Below are 26,171 nucleotides of genomic sequence, written 5' to 3'. Positions count from 1 at the left end.
AACATTATGGCTGGTTGGAGAGAGTCCGAACCACAAGTACCGGGTCCATGGTTCTGGCCGTATACTGGGGGGACGGGGACGACTCCCATTAACCCCTGACTATACCGGGGATATGCTTATCACAATGCCTTTCTGGTCTGTGCTGAAGCAGGGCATTCTGGCAGCCAAGTGGCTTGACCTTTATTAGTGAGCCTGGTTACCCCCTCTCGGAACCACAGACTTAGAAATCGCCAGCTCATATACAGTGCATAAAATATATTTATATATATACCCTTATACTGTACACCATTTTAATAAAAAATATCACAAAATTCTTCTAAGTCCCTCGGGAAGAGTGAAAGACGCGCACGTTCATTTTCAGAGCTCCTAGACCTTCCTATAAGAAGTTAGCCAAAAAGTAGCTTCGAAAAACGCTTAGGTTAAGTTTCAGAGTTGCTTATAATGTACCAAAGCTGGACTTAGACATAATTTCACTCTCACAACATTATGGCTGGTTGGAGAGAGTCCGAACCACAAGTACCGGGTCCATGGTTCTGGGCGTATACTGGGGGGACGGGGACGACTCCCATTAACCCCTGACTATACCGGGGATACGCTTATCACAATGCCTTTCTGGTCTGTGCTGAAGCAGAGCATTCTGGCAGCCAAGTGGCTTGACTTTTATTATTGAGCCTGGTTACCCCGTCTCGGAACCACAGACTTAGAAATCGCCAGCTCATATACAGTGCATAAAATATATTTATATATATACCCTTATACACCATTTTAATAAAAAATATCACAAAATTCTTCTAAGTCCCTCGGGAAGAGTGAAAGACGCGCACGTTCATTTTCAGATCTCCTAGACCTTCCTATAAGAAGTTAGCCAAAAAGTAGCTTCGAAAAAACGCTTAGGTTAAGTTTCAGAGTTGCTTCTAATGTACCAAAGCTGGACTTAGACATAATTTCACTCTCACAACATTATGGCTGGTTGGAGAGAGTCCGAACCACAAGTACCGGGTCCATGGTTCTGGCCGTATACTGGGGGGACGGGGACGACTCCCATTAACCCCTGACTATACCGGGGATACGCTTATCACAATGCCTTTCTGGTCTGTGCTGAAGCAGGGCATTCTGGCAGCCAAGTGGCTTGACCTTTATTAGTGAGCCTGGTTACCCCCTCTCGGAACCACAGACTTAGAAATCGCCAGCTCATATACAGTGCATAAAATATATTTATATATATACCCTTATACACCATTTTAATAAAAAATATCACAAAATTCTTCTAAGTCCCTCGGGAAGAGTGAAAGACGCGCACGTTCATTTTCAGAGCTCCTAGACCTTCCTATAAGAAGTTAGCCAAAAAGTAGATTCGAAAAACGCTTAGGTTAAGTTTCAGAGTTGCTTCTAATGTACCAAAGCTGGACTTAGACATAATTTCACTCTCACAACATTATGGCTGGTTGGAGACAGTCCGAACCACAAGTACCGGGTCCATGGTTCTGGCCGTATACTGGGGGGACGGGGACGACTCCCATTAACCCCTGACTATACCGGGGATACGCTTATCACAATGCCTTTCTGGTCTGTGCTGAAGCAGGGCATTCTGGCAGCCAAGTGGCTTGACCTTTATTATTGAGCCTGGTTACCCCCTCTCGGAACCACAGACTTAGAAATCGCCAGCTCATATACAGTGCATAAAATATATTTATATATATACCCTTATAAACCATTTTAATAAAAATATCACAAAATTCTTCTAAGTCCCTCGGGAAGAGTGAAAGACGCGCACGTTCATTTTCAGATCTCCTACACCTTCCTATAAGAAGTTAGCCAAAAAGTAGCTTCGAAAAACGCTTAGGTTAAGTTTCAGAGTTGCTTCTAATGTACCAAAGCTGGACTTAGACATAATTTCACTCTCACAACATTATGGCTGGTTGGAGAGAGTCCGAACCACAAGTACCGGGTCCATGGTTCTGGCCGTATACTGGGGGGACGGGGACGACTCCCATTAACCCCTGACTATACCGGGGATATGCTTATCACAATGCCTTTCTGGTCTGTGCTGAAGCAGGGCATTCTGGCAGCCAAGTGGCTTGACCTTTATTAGTGAGCCTGGTTACCCCCTCTCGGAACCACAGACTTAGAAATCGCCAGCTCATATACAGTGCATAAAATATATTTATATATATACCCTTATACTGTACACCATTTTAATAAAAAATATCACAAAATTCTTCTAAGTCCCTCGGGAAGAGTGAAAGACGCGCACGTTCATTTTCAGAGCTCCTAGACCTTCCTATAAGAAGTTAGCCAAAAAGTAGCTTCGAAAAACGCTTAGGTTAAGTTTCAGAGTTGCTTCTAATGTACCAAAGCTGGACTTAGACATAATTTCACTCTCACAACATTATGGCTGGTTGGAGACAGTCCGAACCACAAGTACCGGGTCCATGGTTCTGGCCGTATACTGGGGGGACGGGGACGACTCCCATTAACCCCTGACTATACCGGGGATACGCTTATCACAATGCCTTTCTGGTCTGTGCTGAAGCAGGGCATTCTGGCAGCCAAGTGGCTTGACCTTTATTAGTGAGCCTGGTTACCCCCTCTCGGAACCACAGACTTAGAAATCGCCAGCTCATATACAGTGCATAAAATATATTTATATATATACCCTTATACACCATTTTAATAAAAAATATCACAAAATTCTTTTAAGTCCCTCGGGAAGAGTGAAAGACGCGCACGTTCATTTTCAGAGCTCCTAGACCTTCCTATAAGAAGTTAGCCAAAAAGTAGCTTCGAAAAACGCTTAGGTTAAGTTTCAGAGTTGCTTATAATGTACCAAAGCTGGACTTAGACATAATTTCACTCTCACAACATTATGGCTGGTTGGAGAGAGTCCGAACCACAAGTACCGGGTCCATGGTTCTGGGCGTATACTGGGGGGACGGGGACGACTCCCATTAACCCCTGACTATACCGGGGATACGCTTATCACAATGCCTTTCTGGTCTGTGCTGAAGCAGAGCATTCTGGCAGCCAAGTGGCTTGACTTTTATTATTGAGCCTGGTTACCCCGTCTCGGAACCACAGACTTAGAAATCGCCAGCTCATATACAGTGCATAAAATATATTTATATAATATATTTATATATATACCCTTATACACCATTTTAATAAAAAATATCACAAAATTCTTCTAAGTCCCTCGGGAAGAGTGAAAGACGCGCACGTTCATTTTCAGAGCTCCTAGACCTTCCTATAAGAAGTTAGCCAAAAAGTAGCTTCGAAAAACGCTTAGGTTAAGTTTCAGAGTTGCTTCTAATGTACCAAAGCTGGACTCAGACATAATTTCACTCTCACAACATTATGGCTGGTTGGAGACAGTCCGAACCACAAGTACCGGGTCCATGGTTCTGGCCGTATACTGGGGGGACGGGGACGACTCCCATTAACCCCTGACTATACCGGGGATACGCTTATCACAATGCCTTTCTGGTCTGTGCTGAAGCAGGGCATTCTGGCAGCCAAGTGGCTTGACCTTTATTAGTGAGCTTGGTTACCCCCTCTCGGAACCACCGACTTAGGAATCGCCAGCTCATATACAGTGCATAAAATATATTTATATATATACCCTTATACACCATTTTAATAAAAAATATCACAAAATTCTTCTAAGTCCCTCGGGAAGAGTGAATGACGCGCACGTTCATTTTCAGAGCTCCTAGACCTTCCTATAAGAAGTTAGCGAAAAAGTAGCTTCGAAAAACGCTTAGGTTAAGTTTCAGAGTTGCTTCTAATGCACCAAAGCTGGACTTAGACATAATTTCACTCTTACAACATTATGGCTGGTTGGAGACAGTCCGAACCACAAGTACCGGGTCCATGGTTCTGGCCGTATACTGGGGGGACGGGGACGACTCCCATTAACCCCTGACTATACCGGGGATACGCTTATCACAATGCCTTTCTGGTCTGTGCTGAAGCAGGGCATTCTGGCAGCCAAGTGGCTTGACCTTTATTAGTGAGCCTGGTTACCCCCTCTCGGAACCACAGACTTAGAAATCGCCAGCTCATATACAGTGCATAAAATATATTTATATAATATATTTATATATATACCCTTATACACGATTTTAATAAAAAATATCACAAAATTCTTCTAAGTCCCTCGGGAAGAGTGAAAGACGCGCACGTTCATTTTCAGAGCTCCTAGACCTTCCTATAAGAAGTTAGCCAAAAAGTAGCTTCGAAAAACGCTTAGGTTAAGTTTCAGAGTTGCTTCTAATGTACCAAAGCTGGACTCAGACATAATTTCACTCTCACAACATTATGGCTGGTTGGAGACAGTCCGAACCACAAGTACCGGGTCCATGGTTCTGGCCGTATACTGGGGGGACGGGGACGACTCCCATTAACCCCTGACTATACCGGGGATACGCTTATCACAATGCCTTTCTGGTCTGTGCTGAAGCAGGGCATTCTGGCAGCCAAGTGGCTTGACCTTTATTAGTGAGCTTGGTTACCCCCTCTCGGAACCACAGACTTAGAAATCGCCAGCTCATATACAGTGCATAAAATATATTTATATATATACCCTTATACACCATTTTAATAAAAAATATCACAAAATTCTTCTAAGTCCCTCGGGAAGAGTGAATGACGCGCACGTTCATTTTAAGAGCTCCTAGACCTTCCTATAAGAAGTTAACCAAAAAGTAGCTTCGAAAAACGCTTAGGTTAAGTTTCAGAGTTGCTTCTAATGCACCAAAGCTGGACTTAGACATAATTTCACTCTCACAACATTATGGCTGGTTGGAGAGATTCCGAACCACAAGTACCGGGTCCATGGTTCTGGCCGTATACTGGGGGGACGGGGACGACTCCCATTAACCCCTGACTATTCCGGGGATACGCTTATCACAATGCCTTTCTGGTCTGTGCTGAAGCAGGGCATTCTGGCAGCCAAGTGGCTTTACCTTTATTAGTGAGCCTGGTTACCCCCTCTCGGAACCACAGACTTAGAAATCGCCAGCTCATATACAGTGCATAAAATATATTTATATATAAACCCTTATACACCATTTTAATAAAAAATATCACAAAATTCTTTTAAGTCCCTCGGGAAGAGTAAAAGACGCGCACGTTCATTTTCAGAGCTCCTAGACCTTCCTATAAGAAGTTAGCCAAAAAGTAGCTTCGAAAAACGCTTAGGTTAAGTTTCAGAGTTGCTTCTAATGTACCAAAGCTGGACTCAGACATAATTTCACTCTCACAACATTATGGCTGGTTGGAGACAGTCCGAACCACAAGTACCGGGTCCATGGTTCTGGCCGTATACTGGGGGAACGGGGACGACTCCCATTAACCCCTGACTATACCGGGGATACGCTTATCACAATGCCTTTCTGGTCTGTGCTGAAGCAGGGCATTCTGGCAGCCAAGTGGCTTGACCTTTATTAGTGAGCTTGGTTACCCCCTCTCGGAACCACAGACTTAGAAATCGCCAGCTCATATACAGTGCATAAAATATATTTATATATATACCCTTATACACCATTTTAATAAAAAACATCACAAAATTCTTCTAAGTCCCTCGGGAAGAGTGAATGACGCGCACGTTCATTTTAAGAGCTCCTAGACCTTCCTATAAGAAGTTAACCAAAAAGTAGCTTCGAAAAACGCTTAGGTTAAGTTTCAGAGTTGCTTCTAATGCACCAAAGCTGGACTTAGACATAATTTCACTCTCACAACATTATGGCTGGTTGGAGAGATTCCGAACCACAAGTACCGGGTCCATGGTTCTGGCCGTATACTGGGGGGACGGGGACGACTCCCATTAACCCCTGACTATTCCGGGGATACGCTTATCACAATGCCTTTCTGGTCTGTGCTGAAGCAGGGCATTCTGGCAGCCAAGTGGCTTTACCTTTATTAGTGAGCCTGGTTACCCCCTCTCGGAACCACAGACTTAGAAATCGCCAGCTCATATACAGTGCATAAAATATATTTATATATAAACCCTTATACACCATTTGAATAAAAAATATCACAAAATTCTTTTAAGTCCCTCGGGAAGAGTAAAAGACGCGCACGTTCATTTTCAGAGCTCCTAGACCTTCCTATAAGAAGTTAGCCAAAAAGTAGCTTCGAAAAACGCTTAGGTTAAGTTTCAGAGTTGCTTCTAATGCACCAAAGCTGGACTTAGACATAATTTCACTCTTACAACATTATGGCTGGTTGGAGACAGTCCGAACCACAAGTACCGGGTCCATGGTTCTGGCCGTATACTGGGGGGACGGGGACGACTCCCATTAACCCCTGACTATACCGGGGATACGCTTATCACAATGCCTTTCTGGTCTGTGCTGAAGCAGGGCATTCTGGCAGCCAAGTGGCTTGACCTTTATTAGTGAGCCTGGTTACCCCCTCTCGGAACCACAGACTTAGAAATCGCCAGCTCATATACAGTGCATAAAATATATTTATATAATATATTTATATATATACCCTTATACACGATTTTAATAAAAAATATCACAAAATTCTTCTAAGTCCCTCGGGAAGAGTGAAAGACGCGCACGTTCATTTTCAGAGCTCCTAGACCTTCCTATAAGAAGTTAGCCAAAAAGTAGCTTCGAAAAACGCTTAGGTTAAGTTTCAGAGTTGCTTCTAATGTACCAAAGCTGGACTCAGACATAATTTCACTCTCACAACATTATGGCTGGTTGGAGACAGTCCGAACCACAAGTACCGGGTCCATGGTTCTGGCCGTATACTGGGGGGACGGGGACGACTCCCATTAACCCCTGACTATACCGGGGATACGCTTATCACAATGCCTTTCTGGTCTGTGCTGAAGCAGGGCATTCTGGCAGCCAAGTGGCTTGACCTTTATTAGTGAGCTTGGTTACCCCCTCTCGGAACCACAGACTTAGAAATCGCCAGCTCATATACAGTGCATAAAATATATTTATATAATATCTTTATATATATACCCTTATACACCATTTTAATAAAAAATATCACAAAATTCTTCTAAGTTCCTTGGGAAGAGTGAAAGACGCGCACGTTCATTTTCAGAGCTCCTAGACCTTCCTATAAGAAGTTAGCCAAAAAGTAGCTTCGAAAAACGCTTAGGTAAAGTTTCAGAGTTGCTTCTAATGTACCAAAGCTGGACTTAGACATAATTTCACTCACACAACATTATGGCTGTTTGGAGACAGTCCGAACCACAAGTACCGGGTCCATGGTTCTGGCCGTATACTGGGGGGACGGGGACGACTCCCATTAACCCCTGACTATACCGGGGATACGCTTATCACAATGCCTTTCTGGTCTGTGCTGAAGCAGGGCATTCTGGCAGCCAAGTGGCTTGACCTTTATTATTGAGCCTGGTTACCCCCTCTCGGAACCACAGACTTAGAAAGCGCCAGCTCATATACAGTGCATAAAATATATTTATATAATATATTTATATATATACCCTTATACACCATTTTAATAAAAAATATCACAAAATTCTTCTAAGTCCCTCGGGAAAAGTGAAAGACGCGCACGTTCATTTTCAGAGCTCCTAGACCTTCCTATAAGAAGTTAGCCAAAAAGTAGCTTCGAAAAACGCTTAGGTTAAGTTTCAGAGTTGCTTCTAATGTACCAAAGCTGGACTTAGACATAATTTCACTCTCACAACATTATGGCTGGTTGGAGACAGTCCGAACCACAAGTACCGGGTCCATGGTTCTGGCCGTATACTGGGGGGACGGGGACGACTCCCATTAACCCCTGACTATACCGGGGATACGCTTATCACAATGCCTTTCTGGTCTGTGCTGAAGCAGGGCATTCTGGCAGCCAAGTGGCTTGACCTTTATTACTGAGCCTGATTACCCCCTCTCGGAACCACAGACTTAGAAATCGCCAGCTCATATACAGTGCATAAAATATATTTATATAATATATTTATATATATACCCTTATACACTATTTTAATAAAACATATCACAAAATTCTTCTAAGTCCCTCGGGAAGAGTGAAAGACGCGCACGTTCATTTTCAGAGCTCCTAGACCTTCCTATAAGAAGTTAGCCAAAAAGTAGCTTCGAAAAACGCTTAGGTTAAGTTTCAGAGTTGCTTCTAATGTACCAAAGCTGGACTCAGACATAATTTCACTCTCACAACATTATGGCTGGTTGGAGACAGTCCGAACCACAAGTACCGGGTCCATGGTTCTGGCCGTATACTGGGGGGACGGGGACGACTCCCATTAACCCCTGACTATACTGGGGATACGCTTATCACAATGCCTTTCTGGTCTGTGCTGAAGCAGGGCATTCTGGCAGCCAAGTGGCTTGACCTTTATTAGTGAGCTTGGTTACCCCCTCTCGGAACCACAGACTTAGAAATCGCCAGCTCATATACAGTGCATAAAATATATTTATATATATACCCTTATACACCATTTTAATAAAAAATATCACAAAATTCTTCTAAGTCCCTCGGGAAGAGTGAATGACGCGCACGTTCATTTTCAGAGCTCCTAGACCTTCCTATAAGAAGTTAGCCAAAAAGTAGCTTCGAAAAACGCTTAGGTTAAGTTTCAGAGTTGCTTCTAATGCACCAAAGCTGGACTTAGACATAATTTCACTCTCACAACATTATGGCTGGTTGGAGACAGTCCGAACCACAAGTACCGGGTCCATGGTTCTGGCCGTATACTGGGGGGACGGGGACGACTCCCATTAACCCCTGACTATACCGGGGATACGCTTATCACAATGCCTTTCTGGTCTGTGCTGAAGCAGGGCATTCTGGCAGCCAAGTGGCTTGACATTTATTAGTGAGCCTGGTTACCCCCTCTCGGAACCACAGACTTAGAAATCGCCAGCTCATATACAGTGCATAAAATATATTTATATATATATACCCTTATACACCATTTTAATAAAAAATATCACAAAATTCTTCTAAGTCCCTCGGGAAGATTGAAAGACGCGCACGTTCATTTTCAGAGCTCCTAGACCTTCCTATAAGAAGTTAGCCAAAAAGTAGCTTCGAAAAACGCTTAGGTTAAGTTTCAGAGTTGCTTCTAATGTACCAAAGCTGGACTTAGACATAATTTCACTCTCACAACATTATGGCTGGTTGGAGAGAGTCCGAACCACAAGTACCGGGTCCATGGTTCTGGGCGTATACTGGGGGGACGGGGACGACTCCCATTAACCCCTGACTATACCGGGGATACGCTTATCACAATGCCTTTCTGGTCTGTGCTGAAGCAGAGCATTCTGGCAGCCAAGTGGCTTGACCTTTGTTATTGAGCCTGGTTACCCCGTCTCGGAACCACAGACTTAGAAATCGCCAGCTCATATACAGTGCATAAAATATATTTATATAATATATTTATATATACCCTTATACACCATTTTAATAAAAAATATCACAAAATTCTTCTAAGTCCCTCGGGAAGATTGAAAGACGCGCACGTTCATTTTCAGAGCTCCTAGACCTTCCTATAAGAAGTTAGCCAAAAAGTAGCTTCGAAAAACGCTTAGGTAAAGTTTCAGAGTTGCTTCTAATGTACCAAAGCTGGACTTAGACATAATTTCACTCTCACAACATTATGGCTGGTTGGAGACAGTCCGAACCACAAGTACCGGGTCCATGGTTCTGGCCGTATACTGGGGGGACGGGGACGACTCCCATTAACCCCAGACTATACCGGGGATACGCTTATCACAATGCCTTTCTGGTCTGTGCTGAAGCAGGGCATTCTGGCAGCCAAGTGGCTTGACCTTTATTAGTGAGCTTGGTTACCCCCTCTCGGAACCACAGACTTAGAAATCGCCAGCTCATATACAGTGCATAAAATATATTTATATATATACCCTTATACACCATTTTAATAAAAAATATCACAAAATTCTTCTAAGTCCCTCAGGAAGAGTGAATGACGCGCACGTTCATTTTCAGAGCTCCTAGACCTTCCTATAAGAAGTTAGCCAAAAAGTAGCTTCGAAAAACGCTTAGGTTAAGTTTCAGAGTTGCTTCTAATGCACCAAAGCTGGACTTAGACATAATTTCACTCTTACAACATTATGGCTTGTTGGAGACAGTCCGAACCACAAGTACCGGGTCCATGGTTCTGGCCGTATACTGGGGGGACGGGGACGACTCCCATTAACCCCTGACTATACCGGGGATACGCTTATCACAATGCCTTTCTGGTCTGTGCTGAAGCAGGGCATTCTGGCAGCCAAGTGGCTTGACCTTTATTATTGAGCCTGGTTACCCCCTCTCGGAACCACAGACTTAGAAAGCGCCAGCTCATATACAGTGCATAAAATATATTTATATAATATATTTATATATATACCCTTATACACCATTTTAATAAAAAATATCACAAAATTCTTCTAAGTCCCTCGGGAAAAGTGAAAGACGCGCACGTTCATTTTCAGAGCTCCTAGACCTTCCTATAAGAAGTTAGCCAAAAAGTAGCTTCGAAAAACGCTTAGGTTAAGTTTCAGAGTTGCTTCTAATGTACCAAAGCTGGACTTAGACATAATTTCACTCTCACAACATTATGGCTGGTTGGAGACAGTCCGAACCACAAGTACCGGGTCCATGGTTCTGGCCGTATACTGGGGGGACGGGGACGACTCCCATTAACCCCTGACTATACCGGGGATACGCTTATCACAATGCCTTTCTGGTCTGTGCTGAAGCAGGGCATTCTGGCAGCCAAGTGGCTTGACCTTTATTAGTGAGCCTGGTTACCCCCTCTCGGAACCACAGACTTAGAAATCGCCAGCTCATATACAGTGCATAAAATATATTTATATAATATATTTATATATATACCCTTATACACCATTTTAATAAAAAATATCACAAAATTCTTCTAAGTCCCTCGGGAAAAGTGAAAGACGCGCACGTTCATTTTCAGAGCTCCTAGACCTTCCTATAAGAAGTTAGCCAAAAAGTAGCTTCGAAAAACGCTTAGGTTAAGTTTCAGAGTTGCTTCTAATGTACCAAAGCTGGACTTAGACATAATTTCACTCTCACAACATTATGGCTGGTTGGAGACAGTCCGAACCACAAGTACCGGGTCCATGGTTCTGGCCGTATACTGGGGGGACGGGGACGACTCCCATTAACCCCTGACTATACCGGGGATACGCTTATCACAATGCCTTTCTGGTCTGTGCTGAAGCAGGGCATTCTGGCAGCCAAGTGGCTTGACCTTTATTAGTGAGCCTGGTTACCCCCTCTCGGAACCACAGACTTAGAAATCGCCAGCTCATATACAGTGCATAAAATATATTTATATAATATATTTATACAGTATATATACCCTTATACACGATTTTAATAAAAAATATCACAAAATTCTTCTAAGTCCCTCGGGAAGAGTGAAAGACGCGCACGTTCATTTTCAGAGCTCCTAGACCTTCCTATAAGAAGTTAGCCAAAAAGTAGCTTCGAAAAACGCTTAGGTTAAGTTTCAGAGTTGCTTCTAATGTACCAAAGCTGGACTCAGACATAATTTCACTCTCACAACATTATGGCTGGTTGGAGACAGTCCGAACCACAAGTACCGGGTCCATGGTTCTGGCCGTATACTGGGGGGACGGGGACGACTCCCATTAACCCCTGACTATACCGGGGATACGCTTATCACAATGCCTTTCTGGTCTGTGCTGAAGCAGGGCATTCTGGCAGCCAAGTGGCTTGACCTTTATTAGTGAGCTTGGTTACCCCCTCTCGGAACCACAGACTTAGAAATCGCCAGCTCATATACAGTGCATAAAATATATTTATATATATACCCTTATACACCATTTTAATAAAAAATATCACAAAATTCTTCTAAGTCCCTCGGGAAGAGTGAATGACGCGCACGTTCATTTTCAGAGCTCCTAGACCTTCCTATAAGAAGTTAGCCAAAAAGTAGCTTCGAAAAACGCTTAGGTTAAGTTTCAGAGTTGCTTCTAATGCACCAAAGCTGGACTTAGACATAATTTCACTCTCACAACATTATGGCTGGTTGGAGACAGTCCGAACCACAAGTACCGGGTCCATGGTTCTGGGCGTATACTGGGGGGACGGGGACGACTCCCATTAACCCCTGACTATTCCGGGGATACGCTTATCACAATGCCTTTCTGGTCTGTGCTGAAGCAGGGCATTCTGGCAGCCAAGTGGCTTGACCTTTATTAGTGAGCCTGGTTACCCCCTCTCGGAACCACAGACTTAGAAATCGCCAGCTCATATACAGTGCATAAAATATATTTATATATATACCCTTATACACCATTTTAATAAAAAATATCACAAAATTCTTCTAAGTCCCTCGGGAAGAGTGAATGACGCGCACGTTCATTTTCAGAGCTCCTAGACCTTCCTATAAGAAGTTAAGCAAAAAGTAGCTTCGAAAAACGCTTAGGTTAAGTTTCAGAGTTGCTTCTAATGCACCAAAGCTGGACTTAGACATAATTTCACTCTCACAACATTATGGCTGGTTGGAGACAGTCCGAACCACATGTACCGGGTCCATGGTTCTGGCCGTATACTGGGGGGACGGGGACGACTCCCATTAACCCCTGACTATACCGGGGATACGCTTATCACAATGCCTTTCTGGTCTGTGCTGAAGCAGGGCATTCTGGCAGCCAAGTGGCTTGACCTTTATTATTGAGCCTGGTTACCCCCTCTCGGAACCACAGACTTAGAAAGCGCCAGCTCATATACAGTGCATAAAATATATTTATATAATATATTTATATATATACCCTTATACACCATTTTAATAAAAAATATCACAAAATTCTTCTAAGTCCCTCGGGAAGAGTGAAAGACGCGCACGTTCATTTTCAGAGCTCCTAGACCTTCCTATAAGAAGTTAGCCAAAAAGTAGCTTCGAAAAACGCTTAGGTTAAGTTTCAGAGTTGCTTCTAATGTACCAAAGCTGGACTTAGACATAATTTCACTCTCACAACATTATGGCTGGTTGGAGACAGTCCGAACCACAAGTACCGGGTCCATGGTTCTGGCCGTATACTGGGGGGACGGGGACGACTCCCATTAACCCCTGACTATACCGGGGATACGCTTATCACAATGCCTTTCTGGTCTGTGCTGAAGCAGGGCATTCTGGCAGCCAAGTGGCTTGACCGTTATTAGTGAGCCTGGTTACCCCCTCTCGGAACCACAGACTTAGAAATCGCCAGCTCATATACAGTGCATAAAATATATTTATATAATATATTTATATATATACCCTTATACACGATTTTAATAAAAAATTTCACAAAATTCTTCTAAGTCCCTCGGGAAGAGTGAATGACGCGCACGTTCATTTTCAGAGCTCCTAGACCTTCCTATAAGAAGTTAGCCAAAAAGTAGCTTCGAAAAACGCTTAGGTTAAGTTTCAGAGTTGCTTCTAATGCACCAAAGCTGGACTTAGACATAATTTCACTCTCACAACATTATGGCTGGTTGGAGACAGTCCGAACCACAAGTACCGGGTCCATGGTTCTGGCCGTATACTGGGGGGACGGGGACGACTCCCATTAACCCCTGACTATACCGGGGATACGCTTATCACAATGCCTTTCTGGTCTGTGCTGAAGCAGGGCATTCTGGCAGCCAAGTGGCTTGACCTTTATTAGTGAGCCTGGTTACCCCCTCTCGGAACCACAGACTTAGAAATCGCCAGCTCATATACAGTGCATAAAATATATTTATATATATACCCTTATACACCATTTTAATAAAAAATATCACAAAATTCTTCTAAGTCCCTCGGGAAGAGTGAATGACGCGCACGTTCATTTTAAGAGCTCCTAGACCTTCCTATAAGAAGTTAGCCAAAAAGTAGCTTCGAAAAACGCTTAGGTTAAGTTTCAGAGTTGCTTCTAATGCACCAAAGCTGGACTTAGACATAATTTCACTCTCACAACATTATGGCTGGTTGGAGACAGTCCGAACCACAAGTACCGGGTCCATGGTTCTGGCCGTATACTGGGGGGACGGGGACGACTCCCATTTACCCCTGACTATTCCGGGGATACGCTTATCACAATGACTTTCTGGTCTGTGCTGAAGCAGGGCATTCTGGCAGCCAAGTGGCTTGACCTTTATTAGTGAGCCTGGTTACCCCCTCTCGGAACCACAGACTTAGAAATCGCCAGCTCATATACAGTGCATAAAATATATTTATATATATACCCTTATACACCATTTTAATAAAAAATATCACAAAATTCTTCTACAGTAAGTCCCTCGGGAAGAGTGAATGACGCGCACGTTCATTTTCAGAGCTCCTAGACCTTCCTATAAGAAGTTAACCAAAAAGTAGCTTCGAAAAACGCTTAGGTTAAGTTTCAGAGTTGCTTCTAATGCACCAAAGCTGGACTTAGACATAATTTCACTCTCACAACATTATGGCTGGTTGGAGACAGTCCGAACCACAAGTACCGGGTCTATGGTTCTGGCCGTATACTGGGGGGACGGGGACGACTCCCATTAACCCCTGACTATACCGGGGATACGCTTATCACAATGCCTTTCTGGTCTGTGCTGAAGCAGGGCATTCTGGCAGCCAAGTGGCTTGACCTTTATTATTGAGCCTGGGTACCCCCTCTCGGAACCACAGACTTAGAAAGCGCCAGCTCATATACAGTGCATAAAATATATTTATATAATATATTTATATATATACCCTTATACACCATTTTAATAAAAAATATCACAAAATTCTTCTAAGTCCCTCGGGAAGAGTGAATGACGCGCACGTTCATTTTCAGAGCTCCTAGACCTTCCTATAAGAAGTTAGCCAAAAAGTAGCTTCGAAAAACGCTTAGGTTAAGTTTCAGAGTTGCTTCTAATGCACCAAAGCTGGACATAGACATAATTTCACTCTCACAACATTATGGCTGGTTGGAGACAGTCCGAACCACAAGTACCGGGTCCATGGTTCTGGCCGTATACTGGGGGGACGGGGACGACTCCCATTAACCCCTGACTATACCGGGGATACGCTTATCACAATGCCTTTCTGGTCTGTGCTGAAGCAGGGCATTCTGGCAGCCAAGTGGCTTGACCTTTATTAGTGAGCCTGGTTACCCCCTCTCGGAACCACAGACTTAGAAATCGCCAGCTCATATACAGTGCATAAAATATATTTATATATATACCCTTATACACCATTTTAATAAAAAATATCACAAAATTCTTCTAAGTCCCTCGGGAAGAGTGAATGACGCGCACGTTCATTTTAAGAGCTCCTAGACCTTCCTATAAGAAGTTAGCCAAAAAGTAGCTTCGAAAAACGCTTAGGTTAAGTTTCAGAGTTGCTTCTAATGCACCAAAGCTGGACTTAGACATAATTTCACTCTCACAACATTATGGCTGGTTGGAGACAGTCCGAACCACAAGTACCGGGTCCATGGTTCTGGCCGTATACTGGGGGGACGGGGACGACTCCCATTAACCCCTGACTATTCCGGGGATACGCTTATCACAATGCCTTTCTGGTCTGTGCTGAAGCAGGGCATTCTGGCAGCCAAGTGGCTTGACCTTTATTAGTGAGCCTGGTTACCCCCTCTCGGAACCACAGACTTAGAAATCGCCAGCTCATATACAGTGCATAAAATATATTTATATATATACCCTTATACACCATTTTAATAAAAAATATCACAAAATTCTTCTAAGTCCCTCGGGAAGAGTGAATGACGCGCACGTTCATTTTCAGAGCTCCTAGACCTTCCTATAAGAAGTTAAGCAAAAAGTAGCTTCGAAAAACGCTTAGGTTAAGTTTCAGAGTTGCTTCTAATGCACCAAAGCTGGACTTAGACATAATTTCACTCTCACAACATTATGGCTGGTTGGAGACAGTCCGAACCACATGTACCGGGTCCATGGTTCTGGCCGTATACTGGGGGGACGGGGACGACTCCCATTAACCCCTGACTATACCGGGGATACGCTTATCACAATGCCTTTCTGGTCTGTGCTGAAGCAGGGCATTCTGGCAGCCAAGTGGCTTGACCTTTATTATTGAGCCTGGTTACCCCCTCTCGGAACCACAGACTTAGAAAGCGCCAGCTCATATACAGTGCATAAAATATATTTATATAATATATTTATATATATACCCTTATACACCATTTTAATAAAAAATTTCACAAAATTCTTCTAAGTCCCTCGGGAAGAGTGAATGACGCGCACGTTCATTTTCAGAGCTCCTAGACCTTCCTATAAGAAGTTAGCCAAAAAGTAGCTTCGAAAAACGCTTAGGTTAAGTTTCAGAGTTGCTTCTAATGCACCAAAGCTGGACTTAGACATAATTTCACTCTCACAACATTATGGCTGGTTGGAGACAGTCCGAACCACAAGTACCGGGTCCATGGTTCTGGCCGTATACTGGGGGGACGGGGACGACTCCCATTAACCCCTGACTATACCGGGGATACGCTTATCACAATGCCTTTCTGGTCTGTGCTGAAGCAGGGCATTCTGGCAGCCAAGTGGCTTGACCTTTATTAGTGAGCCTGGTTACCCCCTCTCGGAACCACAGACTTAGAAATCGCCAGCTCATATACAGTGCATAAAATATATTTATATATATACCCTTATACACCATTTTAATAAAAAATATCACAAAATTCTTCTAAGTCCCTCGGGAAGAGTGAATGACGCGCACGTTCATTTTAAGAGCTCCTAGACCTTCCTATAAGAAGTTAGCCAAAAAGTAGCTTCGAAAAACGCTTAGGTTAAGTTTCAGAGTTGCTTCTAATGCACCAAAGCTGGACTTAGACATAATTTCACTCTCACAACATTATGGCTGGTTGGAGACAGTCCGAACCACAAGTACCGGGTCCATGGTTCTGGCCGTATACTGGGGGGACGGGGACGACTCCCATTTACCCCTGACTATTCCGGGGATACGCTTATCACAATGCCTTTCTGGTCTGTGCTGAAGCAGGGCATTCTGGCAGCCAAGTGGCTTGACCTTTATTAGTGAGCCTGGTTACCCCCTCTCGGAACCACAGACTTAGAAATCGCCAGCTCATATACAGTGCATAAAATATATTTATATATATACCCTTATACACCATTTTAATAAAAAATATCACAAAATTCTTCTACAGTAAGTCCCTCGGGAAGAGTGAATGACGCGCACGTTCATTTTCAGAGCTCCTAGACCTTCCTATAAGAAGTTAACCAAAAAGTAGCTTCGAAAAACGCTTAGGTTAAGTTTCAGAGTTGCTTCTAATGCACCAAAGCTGGACTTAGACATAATTTCACTCTCACAACATTATGGCTGGTTGGAGACAGTCCGAACCACAAGTACCGGGTCTATGGTTCTGGCCGTATACTGGGGGGACGGGGACGACTCCCATTAACCCCTGACTATACCGGGGATACGCTTATCACAATGCCTTTCTGGTCTGTGCTGAAGCAGGGCATTCTGGCAGCCAAGTGGCTTGACCTTTATTATTGAGCCTGGGTACCCCCTCTCGGAACCACAGACTTAGAAAGCGCCAGCTCATATACAGTGCATAAAATATATTTATATAATATATTTATATATATACCCTTATACACCATTTTAATAAAAAATATCACAAAATTCTTCTAAGTCCCTCGGGAAGAGTGAATGACGCGCACGTTCATTTTCAGAGCTCCTAGACCTTCCTATAAGAAGTTAGCCAAAAAGTAGCTTCGAAAAACGCTTAGGTTAAGTTTCAGAGTTGCTTCTAATGCACCAAAGCTGGACATAGACATAATTTCACTCTCACAACATTATGGCTGGTTGGAGACAGTCCGAACCACAAGTACCGGGTCCATGGTTCTGGCCGTATACTGGGGGGACGGGGACGACTCCCATTAACCCCTGACTATACCGGGGATACGCTTATCACAATGCCTTTCTGGTCTGTGCTGAAGCAGGGCATTCTGGCAGCCAAGTGGCTTGACCTTTATTAGTGAGCCTGGTTACCCCCTCTCGGAACCACAGACTTAGAAATCGCCAGCTCATATACAGTGCATAAAATATATTTATATATATACCCTTATACACCATTTTAATAAAAAATATCACAAAATTCTTCTAAGTCCCTCGGGAAGAGTGAATGACGCGCACGTTCATTTTAAGAGCTCCTAGACCTTCCTATAAGAAGTTAGCCAAAAAGTAGCTTCGAAAAACGCTTAGGTTAAGTTTCAGAGTTGCTTCTAATGCACCAAAGCTGGACTTAGACATAATTTCACTCTCACAACATTATGGCTGGTTGGAGACAGTCCGAACCACAAGTACCGGGTCCATGGTTCTGGCCGTATACTGGGGGGACGGGGACGACTCCCATTAACCCCTGACTATTCCGGGGATACGCTTATCACAATGCCTTTCTGGTCTGTGCTGAAGCAGGGCATTCTGGCAGCCAAGTGGCTTGACCTTTATTAGTGAGCCTGGTTACCCCCTCTCGGAACCACAGACTTAGAAATCGCCAGCTCATATACAGTGCATAAAATATATTTATATATATACCCTTATACACCATTTTAATAAAAAATATCACAAAATTCTTCTAAGTCCCTCGGGAAGAGTGAAAGACGCGCACGTTCATTTTCAGAGCTCCTAGACCTTCCTATAAGAAGTTAAGCAAAAAGTAGCTTCGAAAAACGCTTAGGTTAAGTTTCAGAGTTGCTTCTAATGCACCAAAGCTGGACTTAGACATAATTTCACTCTCACAACATTATGGCTGGTTGGAGACAGTCCGAACCACATGTACCGGGTCCATGGTTCTGGCCGTATACTGGGGGGACGGGGACGACTCCCATTAACCCCTGACTATACCGGGGATACGCTTATCACAATGCCTTTCTGGTCTGTGCTGAAGCAGGGCATTCTGGCAGCCAAGTGGCTTGACCTTTATTATTGAGCCTGGTTACCCCCTCTCGGAACCACAGACTTAGAAAGCGCCAGCTCATATACAGTGCATAAAATATATTTATATAATATATTTATATATATACCCTTATACACCATTTTAATAAAAAATATCACAAAATTCTTCTAAGTCCCTCGGGAAGAGTGAAAGACGCGCACGTTCATTTTCAGAGCTCCTAGACCTTCCTATAAGAAGTTAGCCAAAAAGTAGCTTCGAAAAACGCTTAGGTTAAGTTTCAGAGTTGCTTCTAATGTACCAAAGCTGGACTTAGACATAATTTCACTCTCACAACATTATGGCTGGTTGGAGACAGTCCGAACCACAAGTACCGGGTCCATGGTTCTGGCCGTATACTGGGGGGACGGGGACGACTCCCATTAACCCCTGACTATACCGGGGATACGCTTATCACAATGCCTTTCTGGTCTGTGCTGAAGCAGGGCATTCTGGCAGCCAAGTGGCTTGACCGTTATTAGTGAGCCTGGTTACCCCCTCTCGGAACCACAGACTTAGAAATCGCCAGCTCATATACAGTGCATAAAATATATTTATATAATATATTTATATATATACCCTTATACACGATTTTAATAAAAAATTTCACAAAATTCTTCTAAGTCCCTCGGGAAGAGTGAATGACGCGCACGTTCATTTTCAGAGCTCCTAGACCTTCCTATAAGAAGTTAGCCAAAAAGTAGCTTCGAAAAACGCTTAGGTTAAGTTTCAGAGTTGCTTCTAATGCACCAAAGCTGGACTTAGACATAATTTCACTCTCACAACATTATGGCTGGTTGGAGACAGTCCGAACCACAAGTACCGGGTCCATGGTTCTGGCCGTATACTGGGGGGACGGGGACGACTCCCATTAACCCCTGACTATACCGGGGATACGCTTATCACAATGCCTTTCTGGTCTGTGCTGAAGCAGGGCATTCTGGCAGCCAAGTGGCTTGACCTTTATTAGTGAGCCTGGTTACCCCCTCTCGGAACCACAGACTTAGAAATCGCCAGCTCATATACAGTGCATAAAATATATTTATATATATACCCTTATACACCATTTTAATAAAAAATATCACAAAATTCTTCTAAGTCCCTCGGGAAGAGTGAATGACGCGCACGTTCATTTTAAGAGCTCCTAGACCTTCCTATAAGAAGTTAGCCAAAAAGTAGCTTCGAAAAACGCTTAGGTTAAGTTTCAGAGTTGCTTCTAATGCACCAAAGCTGGACTTAGACATAATTTCACTCTCACAACATTATGGCTGGTTGGAGACAGTCCGAACCACAAGTACCGGGTCCATGGTTCTGGCCGTATACTGGGGGGACGGGGACGACTCCCATTTACCCCTGACTATTCCGGGGATACGCTTATCACAATGCCTTTCTGGTCTGTGCTGAAGCAGGGCATTCTGGCAGCCAAGTGGCTTGACCTTTATTAGTGAGCCTGGTTACCCCCTCTCGGAACCACAGACTTAGAAATCGCCAGCTCATATACAGTGCATAAAATATATTTATATATATACCCTTATACACCATTTTAATAAAAAATATCACAAAATTCTTCTACAGTAAGTCCCTCGGGAAGAGTGAATGACGCGCACGTTCATTTTCAGAGCTCCTAGACCTTCCTATAAGAAGTTAACCAAAAAGTAGCTTCGAAAAACGCTTAGGTTAAGTTTCAGAGTTGCTTCTAATGCACCAAAGCTGGACTTAGACATAATTTCACTCTCACAACATTATGGCTGGTTGGAGACAGTCCGAACCACAAGTACCGGGTCTATGGTTCTGGCCGTATACTGGGGGGACGGGGACGACTCCCATTAACCCCTGACTATACCGGGGATACGCTTATCACAATGCCTTTCTGGTCTGTGCTGAAGCAGGGCATTCTGGCAGCCAAGTGGCTTGACCTTTATTATTGAGCCTGGGTACCCCCTCTCGGAACCACAGACTTAGAAAGCGCCAGCTCATATACAGTGCATAAAATATATTTATATAATATATTTATATATATACCCTTATACACCATTTTAATAAAAAATATCACAAAATTCTTCTAAGTCCCTCGGGAAGAGTGAATGACGCGCACGTTCATTTTCAGAGCTCCTAGACCTTCCTATAAGAAGTTAGCCAAAAAGTAGCTTCGAAAAACGCTTAGGTTAAGTTTCAGAGTTGCTTCTAATGCACCAAAGCTGGACATAGACATAATTTCACTCTCACAACATTATGGCTGGTTGGAGACAGTCCGAACCACAAGTACCGGGTCCATGGTTCTGGCCGTATACTGGGGGGACGGGGACGACTCCCATTAACCCCTGACTATACCGGGGATACGCTTATCACAATGCCTTTCTGGTCTGTGCTGAAGCAGGGCATTCTGGCAGCCAAGTGGCTTGACCTTTATTAGTGAGCCTGGTTACCCCCTCTCGGAACCACAGACTTAGAAATCGCCAGCTCATATACAGTGCATAAAATATATTTATATATATACCCTTATACACCATTTTAATAAAAAATATCACAAAATTCTTCTAAGTCCCTCGGGAAGAGTGAATGACGCGCACGTTCATTTTCAGAGCTCCTAGACCTTCCTATAAGAAGTTAGCCAAAAAGTAGCTTCGAAAAACGCTTAGGTTAAGTTTCAGAGTTGCTTATAATGTACCAAAGCTGGACTTAGACATAATTTCACTCTCACAACATTATGGCTGGTTGGAGACAGTCCGAACCACAAGTACCGGGTCCATGGTTCTGGGCGTATACTGGGGGGACGGGGACGACTCCCATTAACCCCTGACTATACCGGGGATACGCTTATCACAATGCCTTTCTGGTCTGTGCTGAAGCAGGGCATTCTGGCAGCCAAGTGGCTTGACCTTTATTAGTGAGCCTGGTTACCCCCTCTCGGAACCACAGACTTAGAAATCGCCAGCTCATATACAGTGCATAAAATATATTTATATATATACCCTTATACACCATTTTAATAAAAAATATCACAAAATTCTTCTAAGTCCCTCGGGAAGAGTGAATGACGCGCACGGTCATTTTAAGAGCTCCTAGACCTTCCTATAAGAAGTTAGCCAAAAAGTAGCTTCGAAAAACGCTTAGGTTAAGTTTCAGAGTTGCTTCTAATGCACCAAAGCTGGACTTAGACATAATTTCACTCTCACAACATTATGGCTGGTTGGAGACAGTCCGAACCACAAGTACCGGGTCCATGGTTCTGGCCGTATACTGGGGGGACGGGGACGACTCCCATTAACCCCTGACTATTCCGGGGATACGCTTATCACAATGCCTTTCTGGTCTGTGCTGAAGCAGGGCATTCTGGCAGCCAAGTGGCTTGACCTTTATTAGTGAGCCTGGTTACCCCCTCTCGGAACCACAGACTTAGAAATCGCCAGCTCATATACAGTGCATAAAATATATTTATATATATACCCTTATACACCATTTTAATAAAAAATATCACAAAATTCTTCTAAGTCCCTCGGGAAGAGTGAATGACGCGCACGTTCATTTTCAGAGCTCCTAGACCTTCCTATAAGAAGTTAGCCAAAAAGTAGCTTCGAAAAACGCTTAGGTTAAGTTTCAGAGTTGCTTCTAATGCACCAAAGCTGGACTTAGACATAATTTCACTCTCACAACATTATGGCTGGTTGGAGACAGTCCGAACCACATGTACCGGGTCCATGGTTCTGGCCGTATACTGGGGGGACGGGGACGACTCCCATTAACCCCTGACTATACCGGGGATACGCTTATCACAATGCCTTTCTGGTCTGTGCTGAAGCAGGGCATTCTGGCAGCCAAGTGGCTTGACCTTTATTATTGAGCCTGGTTACCCCCTCTCGGAACCACAGACTTAGAAAGCGCCAGCTCATATACAGTGCATAAAATATATTTATATAATATATTTATATATATACCCTTATACACCATTTTAATAAAAAATATCACAAAATTCTTCTAAGTCCCTCGGGAAGAGTGAAAGACGCGCACGTTCATTTTCAGAGCTCCTAGACCTTCCTATAAGAAGTTAGCCAAAAAGTAGCTTCGAAAAACGCTTAGGTTAAGTTTCAGAGTTGCTTCTAATGTACCAAAGCTGGACTTAGACATAATTTCACTCTCACAACATTATGGCTGGTTGGAGACAGTCCGAACCACAAGTACCGGGTCCATGGTTCTGGCCGTATACTGGGGGGACGGGGACGACTCCCATTAACCCCTGACTATACCGGGGATACGCTTATCACAATGCCTTTCTGGTCTGTGCTGAAGCAGGGCATTCTGGCAGCCAAGTGGCTTGACCGTTATTAGTGAGCCTGGTTACCCCCTCTCGGAACCACAGACTTAGAAATCGCCAGCTCATATACAGTGCATAAAATATATTTATATAATATATTTATATATATACCCTTATACACGATTTTAATAAAAAATTTCACAAAATTCTTCTAAGTCCCTCGGGAAGAGTGAATGACGCGCACGTTCATTTTCAGAGCTCCTAGACCTTCCTATAAGAAGTTAGCCAAAAAGTAGCTTCGAAAAACGCTTAGGTTAAGTTTCAGAGTTGCTTCTAATGCACCAAAGCTGGACTTAGACATAATTTCACTCTCACAACATTATGGCTGGTTGGAGACAGTCCGAACCACAAGTACCGGGTCCATGGTTCTGGCCGTATACTGGGGGGACGGGGACGACTCCCATTAACCCCTGACTATACCGGGGATACGCTTATCACAATGCCTTTCTGGTCTGTGCTGAAGCAGGGCATTCTGGCAGCCAAGTGGCTTGACCTTTATTAGTGAGCCTGGTTACCCCCTCTCGGAACCACAGACTTAGAAATCGCCAGCTCATATACAGTGCATAAAATATATTTATATATATACCCTTATACACCATTTTAATAAAAAATATCACAAAATTCTTCTAAGTCCCTCGGGAAGAGTGAATGACGCGCACGTTCATTTTAAGAGCTCCTAGACCTTCCTATAAGAAGTTAGCCAAAAAGTAGCTTCGAAAAACGCTTAGGTTAAGTTTCAGAGTTGCTTCTAATGCACCAAAGCTGGACTTAGACATAATTTCACTCTCACAACATTATGGCTGGTTGGAGACAGTCCGAACCACAAGTACCGGGTCCATGGTTCTGGCCGTATACTGGGGGGACGGGGACGACTCCCATTAACCCCTGACTATTCCGGGGATACGCTTATCACAATGCCTTTCTGGTCTGTGCTGAAGCAGGGCATTCTGGCAGCCAAGTGGCTTGACCTTTATTAGTGAGCCTGGTTACCCCCTCTCGGAACCACAGACTTAGAAATCGCCAGCTCATATACAGTGCATAAAATATATTTATATATATACCCTTATACACCATTTTAATAAAAAATATCACAAAATTCTTCTACAGTAAGTCCCTCGGGAAGAGTGAATGACGCGCACGTTCATTTTCAGAGCTCCTAGACCTTCCTATAAGAAGTTAACCAAAAAGTAGCTTCGAAAAACGCTTAGGTTAAGTTTCAGAGTTGCTTCTAATGCACCAAAGCTGGACTTAGACATAATTTCACTCTCACAACATTATGGCTGGTTGGAGACAGTCCGAACCACAAGTACCGGGTCCATGGTTCTGGCCGTATACTGGGGGGACGGGGACGACTCCCATTAACCCCTGACTATACCGGGGATACGCTTATCACAATGCCTTTCTGGTCTGTGCTGAAGCAGGGCATTCTGGCAGCCAAGTGGCTTGACCTTTATTAGTGAGCTTGGTTACCCCCTCTCGGAACCACAGACTTAGAAATCGCCAGCTCATATACAGTGCATAAAATATATTTATATATATACCCTTATACACCATTTTAATAAAAAATATCACAAAATTCTTCTAAGTCCCTCGGGAAGAGTGAATGACGCGCACGTTCATTTTCAGAGCTCCTAGACCTTCCTATAAGAAGTTAGCCAAAAAGTAGCTTCGAAAAACGCTTACAGTAGGTTAAGTTTCAGAGTTGCTTCTAATGCACCAAAGCTGGACTTAGACATAATTTCACTCTCACAACATTATGGCTGGTTGGAGACAGTCCGAACCACAAGTACCGGGTCCATGGTTCTGGCCGTATACTGGGGGGACGGGGACGACTCCCATTAACCCCTGACTATACCGGGGATACGCTTATCACAATGCCTTTCTGGTCTGTGCTGAAGCAGGGCATTCTGGCAGCCAAGTGGCTTGACCTTTATTAGTGAGCCTGGTTACCCCCTCTCGGAACCACAGACTTAGAAATCGCCAGCTCATATACAGTGCATAAAATATATTTATATATATACCCTTATACACCATTTTAATAAAAAATATCACAAAATTCTTCTAAGTCCCTCGGGAAGAGTGAATGACGCGCACGTTCATTTTCAGAGCTCCTAGACCTTCCTATAAGAAGTTAGCCAAAAAGTAGCTTCGAAAAACGCTTAGGTTAAGTTTCAGAGTTGCTTCTAATGTACCAAAGCTGGACTTAGACATAATTTCCCTCTCACAACATTATGGCTGGTTGGAGACAGTCCGAACCACAAGTACCGGGTCCATGGTTCTGGCCGTGTACTGGGGGGACGGGGACGACTGCCATTAACCCCTGACTATACCGGGGATACGCTTATCACAATGCCTTTCTGGTCTGTGCTGAAGCAGGGCATTCTGGCAGCCAAGTGGCTTGACATTTATTAGTGAGCCTGGTTACCCCCTCTCGGAACCACAGACTTAGAAATCGCCAGCTCATATACAGTGCATAAAATATATTTATATATATATACCCTTATACACCATTTTAATAAAAAATATCACAAAATTCTTCTAAGTCCCTCGGGAAGATTGAAAGACGCGCACGTTCATTTTCAGAGCTCCTAGACCTTCCTATAAGAAGTTAGCCAAAAAGTAGCTTCGAAAAACGCTTAGGTTAAGTTTCAGAGTTGCTTCTAATGTACCAAAGCTGGACTTAGACATAATTTCACTCTCACAACATTATGGCTGGTTGGAGACAGTCCGAACCACAAGTACCGGGTCCATGGTTCTGGGCGTATACTGGGGGGACGGGGACGACTCCCATTAACCCCTGACTATACCGGGGATACGCTTATCACAATGCCTTTCTGGTCTGTGCTGAAGCAGAGCATTCTGGCAGCCAAGTGGCTTGACCTTTGTTATTGAGCCTGGTTACCCCGTCTCGGAACCACAGA

The sequence above is a fragment of the Ascaphus truei genome, chromosome 4 (assembly GCF_040206685.1).
Source record: "Ascaphus truei isolate aAscTru1 chromosome 4, aAscTru1.hap1, whole genome shotgun sequence".
In the NCBI taxonomy this organism is placed as follows: Eukaryota; Metazoa; Chordata; class Amphibia; order Anura; family Ascaphidae; genus Ascaphus; species Ascaphus truei.
This window is presented reverse-complemented; position numbering follows the sequence as displayed.